This window comes from Chiloscyllium plagiosum, unplaced genomic scaffold (genome assembly GCF_037043375.1).
Source record: "Chiloscyllium plagiosum isolate Xiang-an unplaced genomic scaffold, Cpla_swu_hap1 HiC_scaffold_40, whole genome shotgun sequence".
Lineage (NCBI taxonomy): Eukaryota > Metazoa > Chordata > Chondrichthyes > Orectolobiformes > Hemiscylliidae > Chiloscyllium > Chiloscyllium plagiosum.
Window position 1 is genome coordinate 20,540,916 of NW_028270178.1, and position 10,768 is coordinate 20,551,683.

At 42.8% G+C, this 10,768-nt stretch overlaps 1 pseudogene; it reads left to right on the forward strand.

Annotated features, from left to right (window-relative positions):
- Positions 1-1,088: 1,088 nt before the first annotated feature.
- On the forward strand, positions 1,089-10,511 carry LOC148138386 (putative G protein-coupled receptor 139; annotated as a pseudogene).
- Positions 10,512-10,768: the final 257 nt, after the last annotated feature.

Genomic DNA, 10,768 nt, shown 5'->3' on the forward strand with positions numbered 1-10,768 from the left:
TTACTGTCGTCGCCAATGAAGTAATTCCACAGTGGTCTTTATTCCGTCACCAAGTCACCCTTTATTTATACATGTAAAATACTTGATACTGGTCTTATTTCTTCAAGCCAGCTCTCAGAGTAAACAGAATCGTTGACCCTCCTGTTTATATCTGTCAGCCAGGGCTCCCTGATTGGACCAGGATTGCAACCACCAAACAAGGAACACAATCATTACACTTCCCACAACCTAGGTGGCATTCAAACTCCTCACCAGTCAGAACCCTACATAGCTGGTACCTTGGCACACTAACCAACCAGCACCGAATAAACTTGATGCTGTATGTCACTAGCCACCATGCCCCTTACCCGTACAACACAGTCAAATCGCACTTCCTTTCTGCATTATCAGACAGTTCTAGCCAGGAATGATCTTTCAGGATGGAAGTACAGTTCCACACTCCTGAGAATAACCCTGAATGGAATCTCCGCTCAGAAATGCAGATCTCCATTATTTCATCAGAAAGAAAAGGACATGAGTACCAATCTGTGGGAGATTCCCACTCATTGGCAAACCTGTCGCAGTATTTTGTTCACTGAAAAGACAATAAAGAAGGGAAAGCTACATCTCAGTCTAGTACAAAATAGCTTTGTTTCAAACTGTAGCATATTGTTCTGTTTTTCAAAAACATTTCAAAACTAATCTTTTAACTTTTTTTTCTATTTTATGCTTTAGAGTTTGAACTGAGGTAGGTTTGTTCCTCAGGTTTTGCTGGGAATGATGACATGATGCAGGCTGTATTTTTCACTGTCGCCAGATAATTCTGCACTTGAGTAACATGGAAAAAAAATCTAATTCTTATTCTCAAGAAATTAGTGATATTTTATTCTTCAAAATAAGTTATATTACGTAATAAACCTCAGAGGAAAATGGTTAGCTTGCTGCTTGTTCAGATTAGTGCAACTACCGTTAATGGTGATTCAGCCAGATTTATTGTCTCAATGGACATTTTGCTTCCAAATAAAATGAGCCTGTGTTGACAATGTCACCGTGTTTCAACGTACAGAATCATTGACACCACCGGAACAGACAGACCTGACAGGGACAGAATGGAATACTCAACAATCTTGCAGATAGCACGCATTTGCTACCCGATACTTGCAGCTGTTGGCATTATTAGTAAGTTCTTAAATCCAGTTATGTTTATGTAAACAAAAACAGAAGTTACTGGAAAATCTCAGCCGGTCTGGCAGCATCTGGGAAGAGAAATCAGAGTTGACATTTCGGGTCCTGTGACCTTTTCCAACAACTGTTTTGTCATTGATTCTGATTTACAACATTTGTCTTTCTTTTGGTTTGTATGTTTGTGTTAAATCTGTTTAAGCCGACTCCCTCATTCTTTGTGGAAATTTGACCTACTCTCCATGGCTTTGGTTATTTCTAACCTAAGTGTCTTTCGTGGTTTCACCAGTAGTTCATGGTTTTTATTGTTTAATTCCGTCTGCTGAAGCAAGTCTATTTATAAATGTTTTACAGAGAACTTAGCTACAATACAGAGCAGGCTGAATCTGCATTTGTACCTCACCCCGAGTTACCCTTCAGAGTTATGAGCTGCCTTCTTAGACCACTGCAGGCCATTGGATGTTAGAGCATACACATCGAGTCATAGAGCACGGAAACAGACCTTTCGGTCCATTGCTGATCAGATTTCCGGAACTGAGCAAGTCCTATTTCCCTCTATTTGGCCTATTACCCCTAAAGCTTTACTACCCATGCAGCTGTCCAAATGTCGTTTAACTGATTCAACAACACTGAAGGAATGGTGATGTGTTTCAAATCCATGAAGGCGAGTGTCTTGAAGGAAACGTGCAAGTGGTGTCATTCCCATCCATCTGCTGCTTCTAGTCAGTAGCGGATGTGAGGTTGAAGGAGAGCTGTCTGAGGGACCTTGGTGACCTGCTGCAATGTGTTTTGTAGATTGTCCACCCTGCTGTGACTGAGTGACTGTGGGGGAGGGGAACAGACTGATGGTTTGTGGATGTGATGGCAATCAAATGGGCTGATATTTGCTGGAAAAAAAGCAAACTGCTGCAATAAACAACGAAAATGTTAGATAACCTCAGAGTATCTGTTAGTTTTTATGGATAGAGAAATTCTCAGTTAGATCTGCAGAATGTAGTCATTTCGCTACACAAATTTGCTCTGTCAGTCAATCGTGACTGATATGTTTCCTATCCCCACTGCCCTGATTTACTCCTGTGCCCCTTGATTACTTTATTCAACAAGAAACTAACTTTTTCTTGAATGAGCTCAATGTCTTGGTCTCCCCAGCCTTTCTGTGGCACTGAATTCCACAGATTTACAATCCTCTCGCTGAAGAAATTCCTCCTCATCCCTTCACTCTCAGGCTGAACCCCGCGTCCTGATCTGTCCTATTTTGGAAACATCTTCTCCACGTCCACACTCTCCAGGTCTCTCAGTGTACTGAAAGTTTGAATCAGATTCCCCTTCACATATCTGAAACCCATCACGTACAGTTCCAGAGTCCTCAACAGCTCCTGATATGGCAAAGCCTTCATTCCTGTGAATGCCCTCTGATCCCCCTTCATGTCGAACACATCTTTCCACAGACACGGGACCAAATACCGCTCACGAATTCTTGTGCAAGATGTTAAATGTCTACTACTGTGTACTTAAAACACATGAGCACATGCACATGTACTCATGTGTACAAATCATATTTAATGAGTGCATGCAACTTTCGCTTTTCGTATGTATGTGAGTTGGTTGCGTGTTCCATTTAGTTCAGAATAAGCTTGTCTTCTTGGGATGATTGCAGTAATTTTCTAGTGTTTGTACTGCTGGAATTGACCGACAGGTTTAGAGAGCACATTTGGATCGGCTCAGGCTTGGAGGGATGAAGGGCCTGTTCCTGGTCTGTAAATTTTCTTTATTTTCTGATGCCTGATGATCGAGTGGTCCTGTGTGTTTTTTTGTTGTTTGATTATTTTTCAAAGGCTAATGATTAGCACAAGATGTAAATTATTATCGTACATTAACAAAGGCAACAGTGCAAAATAAGTTAAATTCCAAATCATCAGCGTTGTGTTCTATCCATGTGATAACTTTTGCAACTGAGTCTGTCTGTTGTGAGCTTGAATGAATAATGACACAGCATGATGCCTGGGGTTAGTTAGTATGGTCACCTACAATCTGACTGTAAAAAAAATCAACGAGGTGAGTTGCAGTGGCTTCCCTGTAAATTCCCAGCAACATCTAACTCTGTTGCATCGATGTTATGAATCACTACGTGATCCCAGGTTCATTTGCCACCAACCCCAGAGAAGCGAAATGATATCTCTGAACAGGGTGTCTAGGAGATCATATCGATGATTTGAAACATCTGGCTCTGTGTATAAAGGGAGGTTAGTCAGATTATATATGGTGTTCTGGCACTTAAAAAAAACATAGAACAAGAACAAGGAATAAAGAAAATTTACAGACCAGGAACAGGCCCTTCGTCCCTCCAAGCCTGAGCCGATCCAAATGTGCTCTCTAAACCTGTCGGTCAATTCCTAATGATCTGTATCGCTCTGCTCCCCACCTACTCATGCATCTGTTCAGACACATCTTAAATGAACCTACCGTGCATGCCTCTATCAGCTCTGCTGGCAAGGCGTTCCAGACACCCACCATCTTCTGTGTAAATTACTTGCCACGTGTATCCCCCTTAAACTTTTCACCCTCACCTTGAAAGCGTGACCTCTCGTGATTGAATCCTTCACCCTGGGAAGAAAAGCTTATCTCTATCTACCCTGCCTATACGATTCATGATTTTGTAAACCTCAAACATGTCTCCCCTCAATCTCCTTTTTGTTCGAATGAAAACAAACTGAAACTACTCAACCTCTCTTCATAGCTAGCACCTTCCATACCAAGCAACATCCTCGTAAACCTTCTCTGCACTTTCTCCAAAGCGTCCACATCATTTTGGTAATGTGGCGACCAAAACTGTATACAGTATTCAAAATGCAGCCGAACCAACGTCTTGCACGATTTTAACATGACCTGCCACCTCTTATACTCAATGCCCCATCTGATGAAGGCAAGCATACCATATGCCTTCTTGACCCTTCTATCCACCTGTGCAGCAACCTTCAAGGTGGTTTAGATTTTTATTTCAGCATTGCGTTCAAAGGCATTGAGTCAAATGTTTTCTTCTTTTCTTTCTGGAAGAGTAATAAAGTTCATTTGTGCAATTTAACATCATCATTTTATCATATAGACATTTTATTGTCTAAGTGAAGCAGCAGTACAGCGGGTTCAATTCGCATGTGTTTGGTTTTTATCATTACTGCCAATTCAGCATTTCACACTCCCTAAAATTCCTTCCGCAGAACAGTTCATAGAATCATAGAACGCCAATGGTGTTGAAGCAGGCCATTTGGCCCGTTAATTGATATGTGGAGCTTGTTCAAGGAGCAACTATTGAGTGTCCTTGATAAGTATGTACCTGTCAGACAGGGAGGAAAGGGTCGTGTGAGTGAGCCGTGGTTTAATAAGGAATTGGAATCCCTCGTTAAATGGAAGAGGGCGGCCTATATAAAGATGAGGCGTGAAGGTTCAATTGGGGCGATTGAGAGTTATAAGGTAGCCAGGAAGGACCTGAAGAGAGAGCTAAGAGCAGCAAGGAGGGGACATGAAATGTCCTTAGTTGGTAGGATTAGGGAAAACCCTAAGGCTTTCGATAGGTATGTCAGGAATAAAAGAATGACTAGGGTCGGAATAGGTCCAGTCAAGGATAGTAGTGGGAAGTTGCGTGTGGAGGCTGAAGAGATTGGGGAGACACTGAATGAATACTGATCGTCAGTATTCACTCTGGAACAGGACATTGTTGCCGATGTGAATACTGAGTTACAATTAAGTAGAATGGATGGCTTTGAGGTATGTAGAGAAGAGGTGTTGGAAATTCTGGAAAGGGTGAAAATAGATAAGTCCCCTTGGCCTGATGGCATTTATCCTAGGATTCTCTGGGAAGCAAGGGAGGAGATTGCAGAGCCATTGGCCTTGATTTTTATGTCCTCGTTGTCTACAGGAGTAGTGCCAGAAGATTGGAGGCTAGCAAATGTGGTTCCCTTGTTCAAGAAGGGGAGTAGGGATAACCCTAATAACTATAGGCCGGTGAGTCTCACTTCTGTTGTGGGCAAAGTCTTAGAGAGAATTGTAAGGGATAGGATTTATGAACATCTGGATAGGAATAATGTGATCCAAGATAGTCAGCATGGTTTTGTGAAGGGCAGGTCGTGCCTCACAAACCTTATTGAATTTTTTGAGAAGGTGACTAAGGAGGTGGACGACGGGAAAGAGGTAAATGTGGTGTATATGGATTTTAGTAAGGCGTTTGATAAGGTTCCCCATGGTAGGCTCCTGCAAAAAAATACGGAGGTATGGCATTGAGGGTGAGTTGGAGGTTTGGATTAGGAATTGGCTGGCTGGAAGAAGACAGAGGGTAGTAGTTGATGGCAAAGGTTCATCTTGGAGTGCCGTCAGTAGCGGTGTTCCCCAAGGGTTTGTTTTGGGACCATTGCTGTTTGTCACTTTTTATAAATGACCTGGAGGAGGGGTGAGAAGGTTGGGTGAGCAAGTTTGCGGATGATACGAAAGTCGGAGGAGTTGTAGACGGTGAGGAAGGATGTGGCAGGTTACAGCGGGATATAGATAAGCTGCAGAGCTGGGCAGAAAGGTGGCAAATGGAGTTCAATGTAGGTAAGTGTGAGGTGATTCACTTTGATAAGAGTAACAAAAATATGGGGTACTGGGCTAATGGTCGGATACTTGGTGGTGTGGATGAGCAGAGGGAACATGGTGTCCATGTACACAGATCTTTGTAAGTTGCCACCCAGGTAAACAGTGCGGTGAAGAAGGCATATGGCGTACTGGCTTTTATTGGTAGAGGAATTGAGTTCCAGAGGTCATGTTGCGGTTGGAAAGACTCTGGTGCGGCCGCATCTGGAGTATTGTGTGATGTTTTGGTCGCCATACTATAGGAAGGATGTGGAGGCACTGGAACGGGTGCAGAGGAGGTTTACCAGGATGTTGCCTGGTATGGTAGGAAGATCGTATGAGGTAAGGCTGAGGCACTTGGGGTTGTTTTCATTGGAGAAAAGAAGGTTTAGGGGTGACTTGATAGAGGTGTACAAGATGATTAGGGGTTTAGATAGGGTTGACAGTGAAAATCGTTTTCCACGTATGGAGTCAGCTATTACAAGGGGGCATAGCTTTAAATTAAGGGGAGGGGAGTTAGGTATAGGACAGATGTTTGGGGTAGGTTCTTTACTCAGCGAGTCGTAAGTTCATGGAATGCCCTGCCAGTAGCAGTGGTGGACTCTCCCTGATTATGGGCATTTAAGCGGGCATTGGATAGGCATGTGGAGAATAGTCGGCTCGTGTAGGTTAGGTGGGCTTGGATCGGCGCAACATCGAGGGCCGAAGGGCCTGTACTGCGCTGTGTTCTTCTATGTTCTATGACTCCACTCCAATCCTCCTAGTACGGGCCAAACTAGACCCACAGTCTCCCCCCGACTCGATTTCCATGATTTTACATTTCCTATGGCTAACCGACCTGGCGTGCACATCACCAGATGCGATGGGACAACAGTGCATTGCCATAGCACATAACCTGCACATCTTTGGGCTGTTGGTGGAAATCAAAGACCCCGGAGGAAACCCATGCAGACACACGAGAACATTCAATTTCCACACAGACAGTCGCCCAAGCGTCGGATTGAACCCGGTTCCACTGTTCACTACTGAGCCACCGTGCAGCACCGAACAGTTGTTTAGTTTCTGTGTAACATTTTTTATTTCTCCTCCCTACATCAAATGTCCAATTTATGAACATGGTCTGCAATGCCTTCTTCTTGGAGTTCTGCATTCTGTTGTTCTGAATCAAATTGTTTTAAACAGTTCATCGATCGAGCATGCTGGTACATGAAGTTCATTTTGTTGATTCCTTTTGAAGTATCTCTCCCGATATGTTAATCTTCTCCAAAGCTTGAATTCTCACACTTCCATGATCTTTAAAAATTCCTGATGTATCATAAGGACATAGGAAACAGGAGCAGACTTTGCCTGCCATCAGTTCGATAAGATCATGGCTTATCTACCCCACTCCCGGCACCTTCCCCGCAACTGCAAAAAGTGAAAAAAGTGCGCCAACATCTCCCCCGTCACCTCCCATCATGGTCCCAATGGATCCTTCCATATCAGTCACAAATTCACCTGCACCTCCACACACATCATTTACTGTATCCGCTGCACCCGATGTGGTCTCCTCTACATTGGGGAGACAGGGCACCTACTTGCGGAACGTTTCAGGGAACACGTCTGGGATACCCACACTAACCAACCCAACCGCCTCGTGAGTGAACATTTTAACTCCCCCTCCCACTCCGCCAAGGACATGCAGATCATTGGCTCCTCCATCGCCAAACCCCGGCCTCAAGAAGCTTGGAGGATGACAGCCTCATCTTCCGCCCAAAAACACTCCAACCACACGGGATGAATGTAGATTTCTCCAGATTTCTCATTTCCCCTCCCCCCACCTTATCTCAGTCCCAACCCCCGGATTCAGCTCCGCCCACTTGACCTGCAATCTTCTTCCCGACCTCTCCGTTCCCACCCCCTGTCCGGCCTATCACCCTCACCCTCACCTCCTTCCACCTATCGTATTCCCAGCGCCCCTCCCCCAAGTTCCCTCCCCCCTACCTTTCATCTCAGCCCGCTGGGCGCACCAGCCTCATTCCTGAAGAAGGTTTTACGCCCGAAACTTCGATTCTCCTGCTCCTCGGATGCTGCCTGGCCTGCTGTGTTTTTCCAGCACCACACTTTTCAACTTCATCTAACCCAAGTCTCAACACTTCTCTTCCACCACCACATAGCACTCAACTTCTTGATATTTCAAAATATCGACCACTGCCTCAAACACGTTCAGTGATTTGAATTCTGAAAATTTCTGGGCGGAGGATTCCTAATATTCACTACCCTCTGAGAGAAGAAATTCTCTTGAAGCCAGGTGAGAACGTTTGCAGATGGCACCAACATTGGTGACATAGCAGATTGTGAAGTTTATCTCAGATTACAAGGGGATATTGATATATTGGGTCAATTGGCTGAGGGTTAGCAGATGGAACCAAATTTAGATAAATGCATTGTGTTCCATTTTGTAAAGATGAGCAAGGGAAGTAATTAATGGAAGGGACCTCGGTAGTGCTGCCAAACAGAGAGAAATCAGGTTTCAGGTACAGAGTTGTTTGGATGTTGCGTGTCAAATATACATGGGGAAATATGGCATTTGGCATGTTTCATAGCACAGATCATTGATTATAGTGTTGGATGTACGGGATGTTGGTGAGTTCAGTTTTGTAATACTGTCCTGGACAGTCTTGGCTCTTCCTTCAATCATATGTGGGATGTGAGTGGCAGACAAATATATATTGCCTGTCCCTGGTTGCCCCTTGAGAAGATGGTGACACTTTTTTCAATTAATGCAGTCTACCTGCTGTGGGTTTACCGACAATGCCCTGGGGCATGGAACTTCATGTTGGTGATACAGTGATAGTGAAGGAACGGTGATGTATTAACAAGTCAGGACGGTGAGTGTCTCCGAGCGAATTTGCAAAGGGCGATGCTCCCATGTATCAGATGCCCTGTTCTTCTGGCTGGAAGTGCTTGTGGGTGTGGCTGGTAAAGTCTGTGAATCTTTGGTGAACTTTTGCAGTGGATTTTCTAGATAGTACACACTGTTGCTTCAGAGCGGTGTTGGTGGAGGTGGAGGATATATGTGTGGATGTGTTGTCAACCAATCGGGTTGTAATCTCACCTTCCAAATACTGTGTTACTGTTTTAATAGAGTACTATATTCACCAAGTTCCAAAATGATTCTCATATGGTCTTATGCCTGCTCATGTACGAGTACTAGCTCCCCTCATTACCAGCCCCTACAGATTTGTGACTAGCATACATGAGAAAACATGTGACCACGATCCATGACAGGTTAGTCCAACAACCCAGTTCTCATATTCAACAATGCCAGTTCCACTTCATAAAGAAATATTGTTGTGTGGTCATGTACTCCGTTCCTTATGTGAAATACCTTGTGCTTAATACCATTTTGCTTTGATTTTTCTTCCATTAATAGGTTAATAAGTATGAAGAATCTTTGAAACATTTCAATTAATCTCTTAGTATGACATACTTGCATTAAAACATTTCATTCTTTATAATTCTTAATCTGAATTATTTGTTGATTTACTCTGTTCTCTATTGCTTCCCAACATGTCTTTATTTCATTCTGGTTTGCTTGAGTACATAATTCCATTGTAACATTTCACTATGCATCGTGTAATTGAGTTAATATATTAGTCTGATGCAATTGGTCTAATTTAGCAGATACATGTTTCAGCAGATATATGATGTTTTTGCTGTGTGTCGAATCGTGAAGACGAGTACATTTCTTTATTTTTCTTACAGTTAACGTAGTAGGAATTGTGATCCTGAATCGAGGCAATTGTGGGCTCTCCAAATGCATCACTCGCTATTTGTTGGCAATGTCGACTGCAGATCTACTTCTCGTCATCCTTAATGTCTTACTTCACCGAATTAACAATCTTTATTTCCCAGTTAATTTCTTATTCATCACTCCTGTGTGTGCCTTGAGAGTTGTTATGTTCGTTGCAGCCCTGGACTGTTCAGTTTGGTTCACAGTTGCTTTCACATTTGATCGGTTTGTAGCAATTTGTTGCCAAAAGCTAAGAGCAAGATATTGCAACACGAGAACTGCATTCGTGGTTATAGTAACTGTGAGTGTGGTCAGCTGTTTGCGGTCAGTTACTTGGTATTTTATATTTATTCCTTCAGTTGTTATTGACAATGTACCATGGTTTTGCATCATAAAATCAGACTACGAAACATCATTATTCTGGAATGTGTATGAAGTGATTGACAGTATAATTACACCATTGATTCCAATTGTGCTGATTTTGGTATTCAATGCTTTGACTGTCAGGAATATTTTAACAGCTAACCGCATCCGCTGTCGTCTTCAGATCCACGGAAATGGACAGAATAAGACTGATCCAGAGGTGGTAAACAGGAGAAAATCCATCATCCTACTGTTTGCCTTGTCTGCTAATTTTATACTGTTGTGGATGACATATGTCATACACTCTTTCGCCTGGCAAGTAATAAACTATAATTATCAAGACAAGACGTTCAATGATCCAATTTTTGTTCTTCAAGAAATTGGATTCATGCTTCAGCTTATGAATTCGTGCACCAACACTTGCATATACGCTCTAACACAAACTAAATTCAGACAGGAGTTAATCAATGGTGTAAAATATCCATTTATTCGAATTATTAAACTGTGCAAATAAGCATACAGGTCTGACCAGTATTTGGAGATCTCCTTCCAGTATAAGAACAAGATCTCCAATTTAAAAGAGCTTGTGGAATTTCCTTGGCGGCATTAAATGAAAAGAAGTCCATGTCCTCAGAATTGGAAAAAAAGTCTCTCAACCACGAAAATGGGCAATAACCACTTCAGTAAAAAAATAACAAATTGCATTTCGAATAATATTTCACTGAGATTGGGTATCTCTAATAGCTATTGCTGTTTAAAGGGCTGAGTCTTTGCTTTTCTGTTCCATGTGAAGCCCGTTTCGAAATTCTAATGTATTTAATGCTTTGCTTTGTGTCATCAATCAGTTTTACATTCTTATGCTGAAAG